Source organism: Palaemon carinicauda, chromosome 22 (assembly GCF_036898095.1).
Source record: "Palaemon carinicauda isolate YSFRI2023 chromosome 22, ASM3689809v2, whole genome shotgun sequence".
NCBI lineage: Eukaryota > Metazoa > Arthropoda > Malacostraca > Decapoda > Palaemonidae > Palaemon > Palaemon carinicauda.
In genome coordinates, this window is record NC_090746.1 from 31,848,070 (window position 1) to 31,861,452 (window position 13,383).

The 13,383-nt window shown below is 34.9% G+C and overlaps 1 protein-coding gene across 1 annotated transcript in view; it reads left to right on the forward strand.

The window, feature by feature from the left end:
- LOC137616057 (cGMP-dependent protein kinase 1-like) overlaps positions 1-8,627 on the forward strand; it is a 127,379-nt gene extending 118,752 nt beyond the window's left edge. The window contains exon 3 of the mRNA XM_068345735.1: positions 7,578-8,627. The gene's annotated coding sequence lies outside the window, so the exon portion shown is untranslated. The remainder of the gene's footprint in view (positions 1-7,577) is intronic.
- Positions 8,628-13,383: the final 4,756 nt, after the last annotated feature.

Genomic DNA, 13,383 nt, shown 5'->3' on the forward strand with positions numbered 1-13,383 from the left:
TGGTATCATCAAGAAACTGACCAGGTAGGGATCCCCTTCCCTGTATAAAAATGACGTTCATGTAATTTTATTCTCATCTTGAGTTCGTTAATGTCAATTAAAAGACGAAAATACTAACTTTAATCTGGTGTGTGCGTATTTATGTGTATGTTAACCTATACATTCTAAGTGATATGGTTTACAAGAAATAGCTCCCTTGTTTTCAGAAAATGTAATGTTTTGAATCCCTGCATTGATTTTTGCGTAAGTAAACGTAAGTCGAAATTGTAGAATCTGAATACTGATACATTTAGTTAAATTCCGCCATATTCGAAAAATCGAGATATCACCGCTAAATCTAAATTCAGCGATTATCATTAACCGTTACATTTAATGTTTTTGTTTTGAATCTGCCGTGCGTACCTTTGAGATGTATGGCAGCAATCATTCCAACAGTCAATGTGGTGGATACTGATTATTTTTGCAGTTGCCTGTGTTATTTCAAATTAGATTAAAAGGGAAGAACATGTTTGCTGTATGAAATATTTGGTGGTGCTCATGTCACAGATAAATTGATTGATTTTAAGAATAGTCATGAATGAAAATATTAATCAATGGCGATCTTACACATTTTTAAAATATTTGATATGATAGCATACATCATCATGGAAGGGTAGTAAGCAAGTAGTTTCAACATTTACTCCGAGGACTTTAGTAAGGATAACTCCCCAATGCTTCTGTTCTGTAAATAGCCCAGTTGCATGCGTTATCACAAGCTTTTGTTCGCATGACTCCGGCAAGGCATTGCTGACATAATAGCCTTAAGGGTCCACAACCCTGCGTCGAGTTCGAGATTCCGTACAGAAAATGCGCTTGTTTATATCTCAAGATATACCTTTTGTTCCACGCGAGGAAGAGACGAAGTGGGAAGGAGCCAGCGCGATAGGAACTGGCTGGCAAAGCCATTGTTCAAGTTATCACTTCTCAGCATCAGTTCTTTTCCACCAGCAGGATGCTGTCATCCACTGTGTGTCTCCCACCGGCACGCTGGCCTTTGTTGATGGTGTCTATGCATTTACTGTAGCCGAGAGAGGTGTTTCTTTTTAACAGTGTCTTCCACTCGAGCATTTGTGTTTTTACCCGAGTCGTCGTGGCTTGAATGATTTTTCTTTTGTCGACATTTGTAAAATTTGTGCCAACTTCCCCAACGTATCAGCTGTGACATTTTACGCCAAGTCGTTGACCTTTTGCAGCTTGCTCACTGGCACATCTGCGTGTACGTCACAACTCAGATTGCATTGTTTGTACTCTGTGACCTGCAGTGGCATAACCTGCCACATGAGAATATTATTAAACTAATAAGGAAAGCAGCATAGTTTGTCTATGCATTTTGGTTATGTATCTGTATTACAATGTTTCGTAGTACCTGAAGCTTTATGTGATAGTTGTACTTTGATCATTATTTTTTTTTAACCTATAAGTTTGGATTTCCTCTTTTTGAGCATTTGTTAGAAAACTGAATTAATTTCAACGGCATTACTAATATTTTGCTAGAATATTATTATTATTATTATTATTATTATTATTATTATTATTATTATTATTATTATTTGCTTAAGCTGCAACCCTAGTTGGAAAACCAGGATGCTATAAGCCAGAGGGCTCCAACGAAAAATAGCCCAGTAAGGAAAGGAAATAAATAAACTACAAGAGAAATAATTAACAATTAAAATAAAATATTTTAAGAACTGTAACAACATTAAAATAAATCTCCCATATATAAACTATAAGAACTTGAAAAAAAACAAGAGGAAGAGAAATAATATAGAACAATGTGCCCGAGTGTACCCTCAAGAAAGAAATTTTTACCCCAAGACAGTGGAAGACCATAGTACAGAGGCTATGGCACTACCCAAGACTAGAGAACAGTATTTGATTTCGGAGTGTCTTTCTCCTAGAAGAGTTGCTTACCATAGCTAAATAGTCTCTTCTACCCTTACCAAGAGATAAGTAGCCACTGAACAATTACATTGTACTAGTTAACCCCCTTGAACAAAGACGAAATGTTTGGTAATCTCAGTGTTGTCAGATGTATGAGGACAGATGAGAATATGTAAAGAATATGCCAGACTATTCGGTGTATGTGTAGGCAATGGGAAATGAGCCGTAACCAGGGAGAAGGATCCAATGTACTACTGTTTGGTTATTCAAAGGACCCAATAACTCTCTAGCGGTAGTATCTCAACTAGTTGTTTTAAACGTTTATTTGAACTGATTGGTGGTTTGTAGCTTGATTGACGTTCTTACGCTTTATCCTATTGTCCTCTAAAGTTTTGTACCAGTGCTGGGAGATAACATTGATATTGTGGAACTATTAATTTTGTTAGTCAATTGAGGTTTCTTTGGTGGCTTAGAATACTTTGGTAATGAATTATGAAAAAAAAAATCGTTTTTTTATGCTACCAACGACGCACAACCCATTCTTAAGATTTCAAGCTTATGTTTGTGCACTTTCGCCTGTTGTTTATTGGAATGTTCAGATTATATTTCTCTGTTTTAGTGATTAGACCTCTTTACTTGGAAATTTATTTATGAGGATATTCTTTCATTTTAATTTTATCATATTATTATATTGATTGATTTTAGATAGGTGAAATGCATCTTTGAAATTTCAGTTCATTTAGGGATAATGATCAGTGTAATTGATATGAGTTGGATGTTAAGATAAAAACATAATAAATGAGAGAGAGAGAGAGAGAGAGAGAGAGAGAGAGAGAGAGAGAGAGAGAGAGAGAGAGAGAGAGAGAGAGAGAGAGAGAGATATTTGCGTGGCTGATTAGAACTGAAATAAAAAAGGGATCGTCTTCCATATATATTGGTATCTATCAAAATAATCTGGAAATTGAAATTTTCTAGTGTTCTTTAAAAACAAAATAGAAAATATAACTAGGTCATTTGCAAATATTCAATGCTACACCAGATACACCGATAAGATTAACAAAATTTAATAATATAACAAGACGATGTCACCGGGATTATCAAGAGAGCAAAGAAAACAAACTGTGCGATCGATCCAATGCCAATATCTCAAGTAACTGGAGAAAGAAACTTTTCTATTCTAGCTGATATAATTATGCGATTACAGGTAGTAGGTTGGCCAGGGCACGAGCCACCCGTTGAGATACTACCACTAAAGAGTTATGGGGGCCCTTTGACACTGGCCAGAGAGTACTTTTTTTGGGTCCTTCTCTCTGGTTACGGTTCACTTTCCCTTTGCCTACACATACACTGAATAGTCTGGCCGATTCATTACAGATTCTCCTGTGTCCTCATACACCTGACAACACAGATATTACCAAACAATTCTTCTTCACCCAAGGGGTTAACTACTGCACTGTAATTGTTCAGTGGCTACTTTTCTCTTGGTAAGGGCTGAAGAGACTATTTAGCTATGGTAACCAGCTCTTCTAGGAGAAGGACACTCCAAAATCAAACCATTGTTATCTAGTCTTGGGTAGTGCCATAGCCTCTGTACCATGGTCTTCCACTGCCTGGGGTTAGAGTTCTCTTGCTTGAGGGTACACTCGGGCACACTATTCTATCTTATTTCTCTTCTTGTTTTGTTTAAGTTTTTATAGTTTATATAGGAAATATTTATTTTAGTGTTGTTACTATTCTTAAAATATTTTATTTTCCCTAGTTTCCTTTCCTTACTGGGCTATTTTCCCTAGTTCCTTTTCTTACTGGGCTATTTTCCCTGTTGGGGCCCCTGGGCTTAAAGCATCTTGCTTTTCCAACTGGGGTTGTAGCTTAGCAAGTAATAATGATAATAAATACAAGCATCGATGAATATAAGTTTCCCAAACCTGAGAAAATGGCTAGTCACATCGGTTCTGAAAAGTGCCCTGGATTACCAGGAATTAAACTCAAAAGTGCTAGAATACGTAATTCTTAAACAACTAATTTGTCATTTAGAAGAAATAGAAGCTTTGCCAGACAACTAGTCTCCTTACAGAAAAATATATCCTACGGAGACAGCTATCTATTCTGTTGTAAATGATATGCTGGAAATGATTGATGAAAATAAGTGTGGTATTTTAATATTACTCGATCTCAGTGCTGTTTTTGATACAGTTAAGCATGAACTGCTGCTAAATTATCTGTGGTCCATCGGTATTGTGGATTAGGCTTTCGAACACCTAAAAGACTACTCGGTTGGCAGAAATTACCGTGTGCTAATTGGGAACTCTTATTCATCACATGAACCTTTAAACAGAGGGGTAACTCAGGGAAATTTACTGGGCCCAATCTTATTCTGTATCTATACTATTGGTCCATCGAAAATACTACAAAGATATGGTGAGAAGTTCAAACTACTTGAAGATGATGCACAATTTTACTTCTCCATAAATGATATAGATGACACTATTGAAACTCTTAAACCGAATTCTTACCAGTGTTAGGAAATGGATGACACTCAAAGTATTATAATTAAATGAAAATAAAACTGAGTTTATGGTGGTGAGAAAGAAAAATTGTAAGAAACTGGGGTGATATACAAATAAACTTAAATAACGACTCTGTCCCGTTATCAAGTCAAGTTGGTAATCTAAGCGTATCTCGACTGTAACTTTCTTTCAATACCCAAATAAATAATTTAGTAAAAGCTGCTGGTTATCATCTTAGAAACATTGCTTTTATAAAGAAGTACGTGGATAAACATTTCTGTTAAAAAACTTGTGATAAACTGTGTTTTTACTAGGATTGACTACTGTAACCTCATCTACTACAATTTACCAAAAGTTCAACTTAAGAAATTACAAAACATAATAAACAGAGCAGCAAGACTGATAAAAAGTGTCCCACCTCTAGAAAGGATCACTCCTATACTAATTAATTTACACTGGCTACCTATTAAAGCGAGAATTTAGTTTAGAATATGTATGATAACCCATCAGGTTTTCAGAACAGGACGTCCAAAATATCAAAGAGAATTGCTACATATTGTGCAGCCAACAAATCGTGTGGACACAAGAATAGTTACAGATGGTTTTAAACTATTGGAACCTAGATATATGTTTACTGTAGGCTCTAGAGCCTTTAAATATACGGCCCCGAGACTATGCAATAAGCTCCCACGAGACATCCGATACATTGAAGATTGAGTGTTTCGATAGTGATGATCTAACAGCAAGCGAGCAATATGCTGTGTGAAATGAATGCTTTCGAACGAACATTGTAAAATGACTGAGGAGGTCCTGTAGAGAGTAGGGTTTCCTGCTGTATAGGACCAGAAAAACAGCCCATAAAATAAAATATAGCAAAGTACCTTATAATCCGTTTACATTCTTCACCTAATAATTCCCAAGCGAACCACCCATTAAAATAACGCTGTCGTCTCAGTATTTCCCTTGCAATTTCATTGATTCTTCGTGTTGCATTCGTATCCTTTTCTTACAGAAGATTTTAATCCATAAAATCCTTGTTAGTATATCTAGTTTTATTTGATCTTTTAAACTTTCCTCTGTGCTTCCCTAAGGTGTAAGTTGTCCATACCGGAGTTCTCCTGTTGTCATTAATGTAAGACTATAAGTAGCTTTTTCCTGGCTGCGTTATGATTTTTTTTTTTTTTGTAATTCTACATTTCTCATTTTTTTTTATTTATTTCTCAACTGATTCGTATGAAAGAATATACGTCATAGTCTGTCTATTTAAGTTTATGTTTTTTTTTCACCATTCTTTAAATCAACACGACTTCTTATTCTTATCCTTTTCGCATATATGCAATCTATTCTGTGTACGGTTGCTTGTCAAATTCGCAATTTGCTCTTTCAACAGTCCCTTGCATTCCTGTCGTGGCAGCTCCTTTTATCGTTCTTTTTAGTTAGGATAGTATTAAAGAAGTTGATATTTTTTTCATAAGGAAAATGGGGTTTAGGATGTATGAAACCTTTTTCATGATGTTGAAAAATATTAGAATATTATTACGAATATCTTTTCATTAGAATTAGTAAATTTCATAGGAAATTGTAAAATATTTGAAATAACTATTTACTTTATTCGTTTTAAAATGTATCCAGATAGTAGTTCCGCTGTGAAGAAGAAATGTCTGTGGCAAATTTTACGATGCAAGCAATTATATTGAGCCCTGACACAATGGAATTATTACCTGAAAATTTGCTTGTTAACATTGTATGAGAAATGGTTTTTTTAGCTAAGGAGCCTATTAACTTATTAAAGAAACTTTAAAGGTGATGTAAATTGAAATATATATCCAGCAATTCTAAAATGCCAGGGTTAATGGGAAACACTTATGTTATTTTTTTTTTTATTTGATTCAAATTAGACGATGATTATAGTTCAGGGATTGAATGATTCACAATTTCCCAGGATTTTGTGTGATTGGTTGAAATTATTATTATTTATGATTAGATATTCTCTAATAGGGAATATGGATGCGTCTTTAGAATTTTCTTTAACCAGGTAATCGATTATTGTCTTTTTCTTTTCTCACCACACGAAGAAATTCTTTGTAATTCGAAAGTATTTTATTTATATCCTCTTAAATGAGAAATTTAGCAATCGTGGCTCAAATTCCGATTTTGCACTTTGGAACTTTAGGTAGATTTTGGCTGCGTTTGATTACTTTGATTTTTCATCAGTCAAAATAGATGAGCTGTTAAGCCACAATCAGACGGGTGTTGTTTTTAGAAATAGAGCAAAATATCTTCCAATTAATTTATAAACTTCAATTATTGAACGTCCAGCATACCAATGCCCCGCCTACAGAAGGTTTTGCGCTACCTAAAAAGTAAAGGACGACGCGAATTAGTCAATTTAAGATTGTAGATAATTAGTCGACAACATCCTGTCTGATTTGCATTTTCTTGATGGGTCAGGTTGCTTACAAAGCTTTTGGGTGTTTTGATTCTTGATAAGAAAGATGAAGTCAAGGATACTCCTACACGTTCTGAATCAAGTTCGAATGAGTAAAAATGGCATAACAGCAATAAAAACACATTACTTTTACCCTCCAAAACATAAAGGTTTTATTTCATAACTACTTGTTATTAGGATAGAAGATTGTAAATCAATGTTCAGTATCTGAAAAGTTCAGATTAATCATAATGTAGTTAGCCTTCTGAATTTTTTGCTTTTATTTTTTTATTTTTGTTTTGTTTTGACCGTTACTACCTTGTGCTTGAATCTTACGTGAAAAGAACGTATACATGTAATTTGACCCATTTATGGTACTGATGAATGCAATACTTTAGAAACTTATATATTAAATGTTATGAATATTTAGTTAATGTATATATATATATATATATATATATATATATATATATATATATATATATATATATATATATTATGTGTGTGTGTGTGTGTGTATGTATTTTTATGTATGTTTATATATGTGTGTATATCAATTCATAGAATGAAGTAAAACGATTTTTTTTTTATATTGTATGTACACTAGTATTAAATTAATAAAAAGGGTTGGTTATTCATCTGGAAACTAATTTATGTCACATTATTTTGTTTTAGATTTATATGCTTGGACTATCAATTTATATTTGTTTTCTCTCTTACAGGTAAGCTAAAGGCGCCCTCATCCTCATTCATCAGAAATGTTTTGACGTCATATGGTGATGTCTTCGTCACTGGAAATGCTACAGTTCTGGACTTTTGAATATGGTCATCGGGTGTTTTGCTCAGGGTTTCTTAGAAGGTAGATTTATTTCATCATAATAATCTTATTTCCAGTATATTTTAGAGGGCTTCTATTTGGTATTCACTTGGTGTAATAAATCGGACAACTTTTATTTGGTCATTAACAGTTTTCTTTAATAACAAGTTCATCGGTCTCATAATCTTGAGTACATTTATTCCGTTTCTTAGAATATCTCCTAAGTTTTGCACCTGTAAGAATTTGGTACAACTCGGCATGCTGCAAAGTAAATTTTGCTAATCATTTTTGCATCTTGGATCGATTAGTTCTTGCTCTTACTTTATTTGCAGTTCGCTTTAGAAGTTATTTATTCGGTTTCATATTTCTTAATCGCCATGTACATGGGATCATGTTGAATTTATCTCTCAGTTAAAAGATATCAACATGTATTCGGGATTCAGAGTTTAAAATTAAGCAATTTATAAAATATCTTTTCAAAATTATCTGAGGAGAGTCAGATGATTAAGCACTGATAGTAATTTCTTAAAAGTTTTAGCATCTCTGTTCAGTGATATTTTCATATACCCGCCAGGCTGACTGCTCATCATTTCGTGTTTGATTCCAAGTTAAACAAATCTCTATATAAGAATTTAGTACATCATTACGTGTGCAGTAAGAATGAATGCATACTTCATATCAGGATAGAAGTTAGGGCTCTTTAAGTGGAAGGAAAGGGCGCTACCAACTGATCCAATAGAGGCTATGGCATACTTTAGAACAAGAGGATATACCAGAGCCGGATAAGCAGCTTGCAGACCTTTTAGCGAGTTTACTCAAGGCTGTCTCAAATTTGAGCCGGCCTTGGTGTTCTCCAACATCGTGATGTAGTTGTGGCAAGTTGCAGCATTTCATTCGAATTTCTTCAATGTGAATTTGTTGTAAATGAATACATAATTACGCGTGGAATAGAAATAAATCTATACTGTACTTTGGGATCAAACTTAAAAGAAACCTATTTATTTGTGTATATATGTATATATATATATATATATATATATATATATATATATATATATATATATATATATATATATATCTTGAAGGTTTCGTTAAACGAAAGATGACTGCTTACATTTACTATTTTAACTTTGGTCCTTTCCAGTTTTCTGTAGGCACTCACAAGTTCTTAAGGTAATAAAACAGACTATTTCCTTTATTTTTCTATGCATTATAGCGAGCTTTTGGATTGTGATTCGTACATAATCATGCTTGACTAAAACATTAAAATATATATTGTCAAAATGTTATTTTTATATGAATAATATGGGACTATTCGTAAATATATTACAATTATCAGGAAAAATGATTCACGCATAACAAGCCAAAAGTTGTTTGCCAGAATCGAGGGTAAAAATATTACCTGTCTATCTAAGCAAGGTGGTGTTTAACAAAATTATAGAAGTAATGTAAATACTAGGTATCATTACATGTTAAAACATAATTTTCAGAATTTACAAATATACTTATTGTTAAAATGAAATATATAGCATAAAATAGGATATCAGCTCTAAAGAAGTAAAATAAATCACATTTGACAGGAGTAAAAGATAAATGAAAACCTTAAAAGAGACATAAAAATCAGTGCTTAAAAGTCTACAGCAACCTTTTTCTTGAGATTAGGTATTGTCTTCGCCTGTTTTAACACTACGCGGACCACACTCGCCGACACCAAATAATGGCCCGTTTTTAGGTCATTAAAACTCCCAGTCTGTTTTTGTTGTAATCAAATAAACATTTGGCATAATTACACTGGAAGCAACTCTACAAAACTAGTCCCTTCGTTCGCGGCAAGGTCTATATAACATATTTAGGCCTTGGTTAGCAGTAAGCAGGTGGCTCGTACTGCCACATGGTACTGCACCTCTTAAGATGATGCCCAGGGACTCAGAAATGCTGATGCTACAAAAATCGGGAAAATCTCTTTAGTCGGAAGATTCCACGTTAAATTAATGAGACACACTCAAATGCCTTGGGACAAGTGATGCCCTTCTTACAATCTCCAGTGCTATACAGAAATCCCTTGATTGTGATCAGGAAGTACGTATGATTGACTTTGATTTTAGTGCAGCCTTTGGCCATTAATCATGAGGCCCTTGTTTTCAAACTCAAACAGGTGGGAGTAGGAGGGTCTTTTATTCGCATCATTACTCACTATGGTCCACATGAATAACTACTCTTTGCAGTGTTCTTGGCCAGTTACTTTTCATACTATTAACACATGTTGGTTTGGCCTAGAAAACACGCTCGTTGCATATGCAGATGATGCTACTCTTTTTGCGTCAATTCCATCTCCTAATTGTAGATCTGTGGTTGCTAAATCCCTTAATAGAGATCTAGCTAAATAGTGCATGGTGCAAATTACGGGGCATGTCAGTAATTCAAAGACAGTGGCTCCTCAGCATCCAGATCTCAGCATTGATAACGTTTCCTTTAAAATTTTAGGCGTAATTCATGATTGCAAATTTACTTTTGAGAAACATTCAGTCTGTCTTTTCTTCAATTGCACAGAAATAGACGTATTAGGAAAGTCTTGTAAGGTTTTCAATGATCAATCTATTCTAAAGAAGTGTTTTAATTCTTTCATTCTACTCTGTTTCGAGTGTTATTCTCCGGTCTGGTCATAAGCTGCTGATTTTCATCTAAATTTGCTGGACAAGAACTAGCGGTCTATTAGATTTCTTATACGTCATGCAGATATTAATCTTTGGTTTCGTCGTTCAGTTTGTTCTTTATGCATGTTGCATAAGATTTTTCATAATTATGACCATCCTTTACATTCAGATCTACCCAGACATTGCCAGCGTGTTCGTCGTACTAGGTATGCAGTTAATTCTAACAGTCATGCCTTCTCCACCATAAGGCTTAATATTACATAGACTGCATTCAACCTCCTGAAATCAACACACAATCTTACCAAACCCTCCATTTTCCATAACTGCTACAATTGGAGAAGCCCAGGGGGATTTCCTCTCCTTGTACAGTACCACACAATATTCTAGAAAATTTATTCCAGCTGTAACTAGATTGTGGGATGATATTCGGGCAATTGAATTGGTGTAAATTCAAAATTACAAACTTGCAGCAAATGTTTTTATGTTGAACAGGCTGACAAAAGTCCCTTCTCATAGTTTATATATATCTTATCTTTGTTATTGATCTTGATATATTTTATATTAATTATTCATTGCTTCTCATGTAGTTTATTTATTTCCTTTTTTTTTCTTTTTTTTATATTTTTTATATTTTTCTTGTTAGAACCCTCGGCCTTATGGTATCCTGCTTTTCCAATTAGGGTTTTATCTTTGCTAACAATAAAAAATAGTAATTATTGGTTTGATATGGTGTCCAATAATACTTTGCATTTATTTCTCTGTTTATGGGTCTGGAATATATATATATATATATATATATATATATATATATATATATATATATATATATATATATATATATACAGTATATATATATATATATATATATATGTATATATATATAATGAAGTGAGCGATTGGTTTCCGGTGAGAGTGGGGCTGAGACCGGGATGTGTGATGTCGCCGTGGTTGTTTAACTTGTGTGTTGATGGAGTGGTGAGAGAGGTGAATGCTCGAGTGCTGGGACGAGGATTGAAACTGGTAGACGAGAATGACCATGAATGGGAGGTAAATCAGTTGTTGTTTGCGGGTGATTCTGTCCTGGTTGCGGATGCAGAAGAGAAGCTTGGCCGATTAGTGACAGAATTTGGAAGAGTGTGAGAAAGAAGGAAGTTGAGAGTTAATATGAGTAAGAGTAAGGTTATGAGATGTACGAGAAGGGAAGGTGGTGCAAGGTTGAATCTCATGTTGAATGGAGAGTTACTTGAGGAGGTGGATCAGTTTAAGTACTTGGTGTCTGTTGTTGCAGCAAATGGTGGAGTGGAAGCAGATGTATGTCAGAGAGTGAATGAAGAATGCAAAGTGTTGGGGTCAGTTAAGGGAGTAGTAAACAATACAGGGTTGGGCATGAATGTAAAGAGAGTTCTGTATGAGAAAGGGATTGTACCAACTGTGATGTATGGATCGGAGTTGTGGGGAATGAAAGTGACAGAGAGACAGAAATTGAATGTGTTTGAGATGATGTCTAAGGAGTATGGCTGGTGTATCTCGAGTAGACAGGGTTAGGAACGAAGTAGTGAGGGTGAGAACGGGTGTAAGAAAGGAATTAGCAGCTAGAGTGGATATGAATGTGTTGAGGTGGTTTGGCCATGTTGAGAGAATGGAAAATGGCTGTCTGCTAAAGAAGGTGATGAATGCAAGAGTTGATGGGAGAAGTACAAGAGGAAGGCCAAGGTTTGGGTGGATGGATGGAGTGAAGGAAGCTCTGGATGATAGGAGGATAGATGTGAGAGAGGCAAGAGAGCGTGCTAGAAATAGGAATGAATGGCGAGCGATTGTGACGCAGTTCCGGTAGGCCCGGTTGCTTCCTCTGGTGCCTTGGTTGACCGCGGAGGTAGCAGCAGTAGGGGATTTAGCGTTTGAAGCTTCATCTGTGGTGGATAATGGGGGAGGGTGGGCTGTGGCACCTTAGCAGTACCAGCCAAACTCGGTTGAGTCCCTTGTCAGGCTGGGAGGAACGTAGAGAGGAGAGGTCCCTCTTTTTTTGTTTCATTTGTTTGATGTTGGCTAACCCCCAAAATTGGGGGAAGTGCCTTGGTGTATATATATATATATATATATATATATATATATATATATATATATATATATATATATATATATATAGTCATTTTCTCTTTCCATAAACGTACCAAATCCATAGAGGATTTATTGGCTAGATTCATCAAGGATTAGCCAGTTTCTTGTGATGCACATTGCCCATCTAACTAAGGCGAGTGACCCCTGCCGGACCATACTAATTCTAGTAAGATCATCCGCCAGGCATCAGGAGTAGAAGCCGAAAAGACAACTTGTCTTTCTCCTTAAACTCAATCCGTCACCCTGCTACCAGTGACTTCAACGAGATTGGGGGGGGGGGGGGGGGGGGCATTTCCTCCACATCCAAAGTTCTCGTTACTCTATGAAGTTGCTCATCCGCATATATAACCGTTGGCAAACATGGATTGCTAAGATATACCGTTCCACAAGGCATTAGAAGAGCTGGAAGACTTAGGCCTACATGGCTAAGGACTATGAAACGTGACGTTGGAGATGATGAATGGAGAGATATTAAATTAAAAGCTCTAAATAGAGAAGACTGGCGAAAGCTAACTGAGGCCCTTCGCATCAATAGGCGTATGTGATGATGATTATATATATATATATATATATATATATATATATATATATATATATATATATATATATGTATATATATATATATATATATATATATATATATATATATATATATATGTATATATATATATATATATATATATATATATATATATACACATGGTTGATTCCGGTGGGAAATATTAAAATATTTCTTTTGCAATCGTGATTATGTATTGTTTTACACCCTTTTCGACTCAGAAGGGGGTAATTCGAATGAAGTGTTATGCTAGTGAAATGCTTAGAATCTCTCTCTCTCTCTCTCTCTCTCTCTCTCTCTCTCTCTCTCTCTCTCTCTCTCTCTCTCTCTCTCTCTCTCTCTTATATATATATATATATATATATATATATATATATATA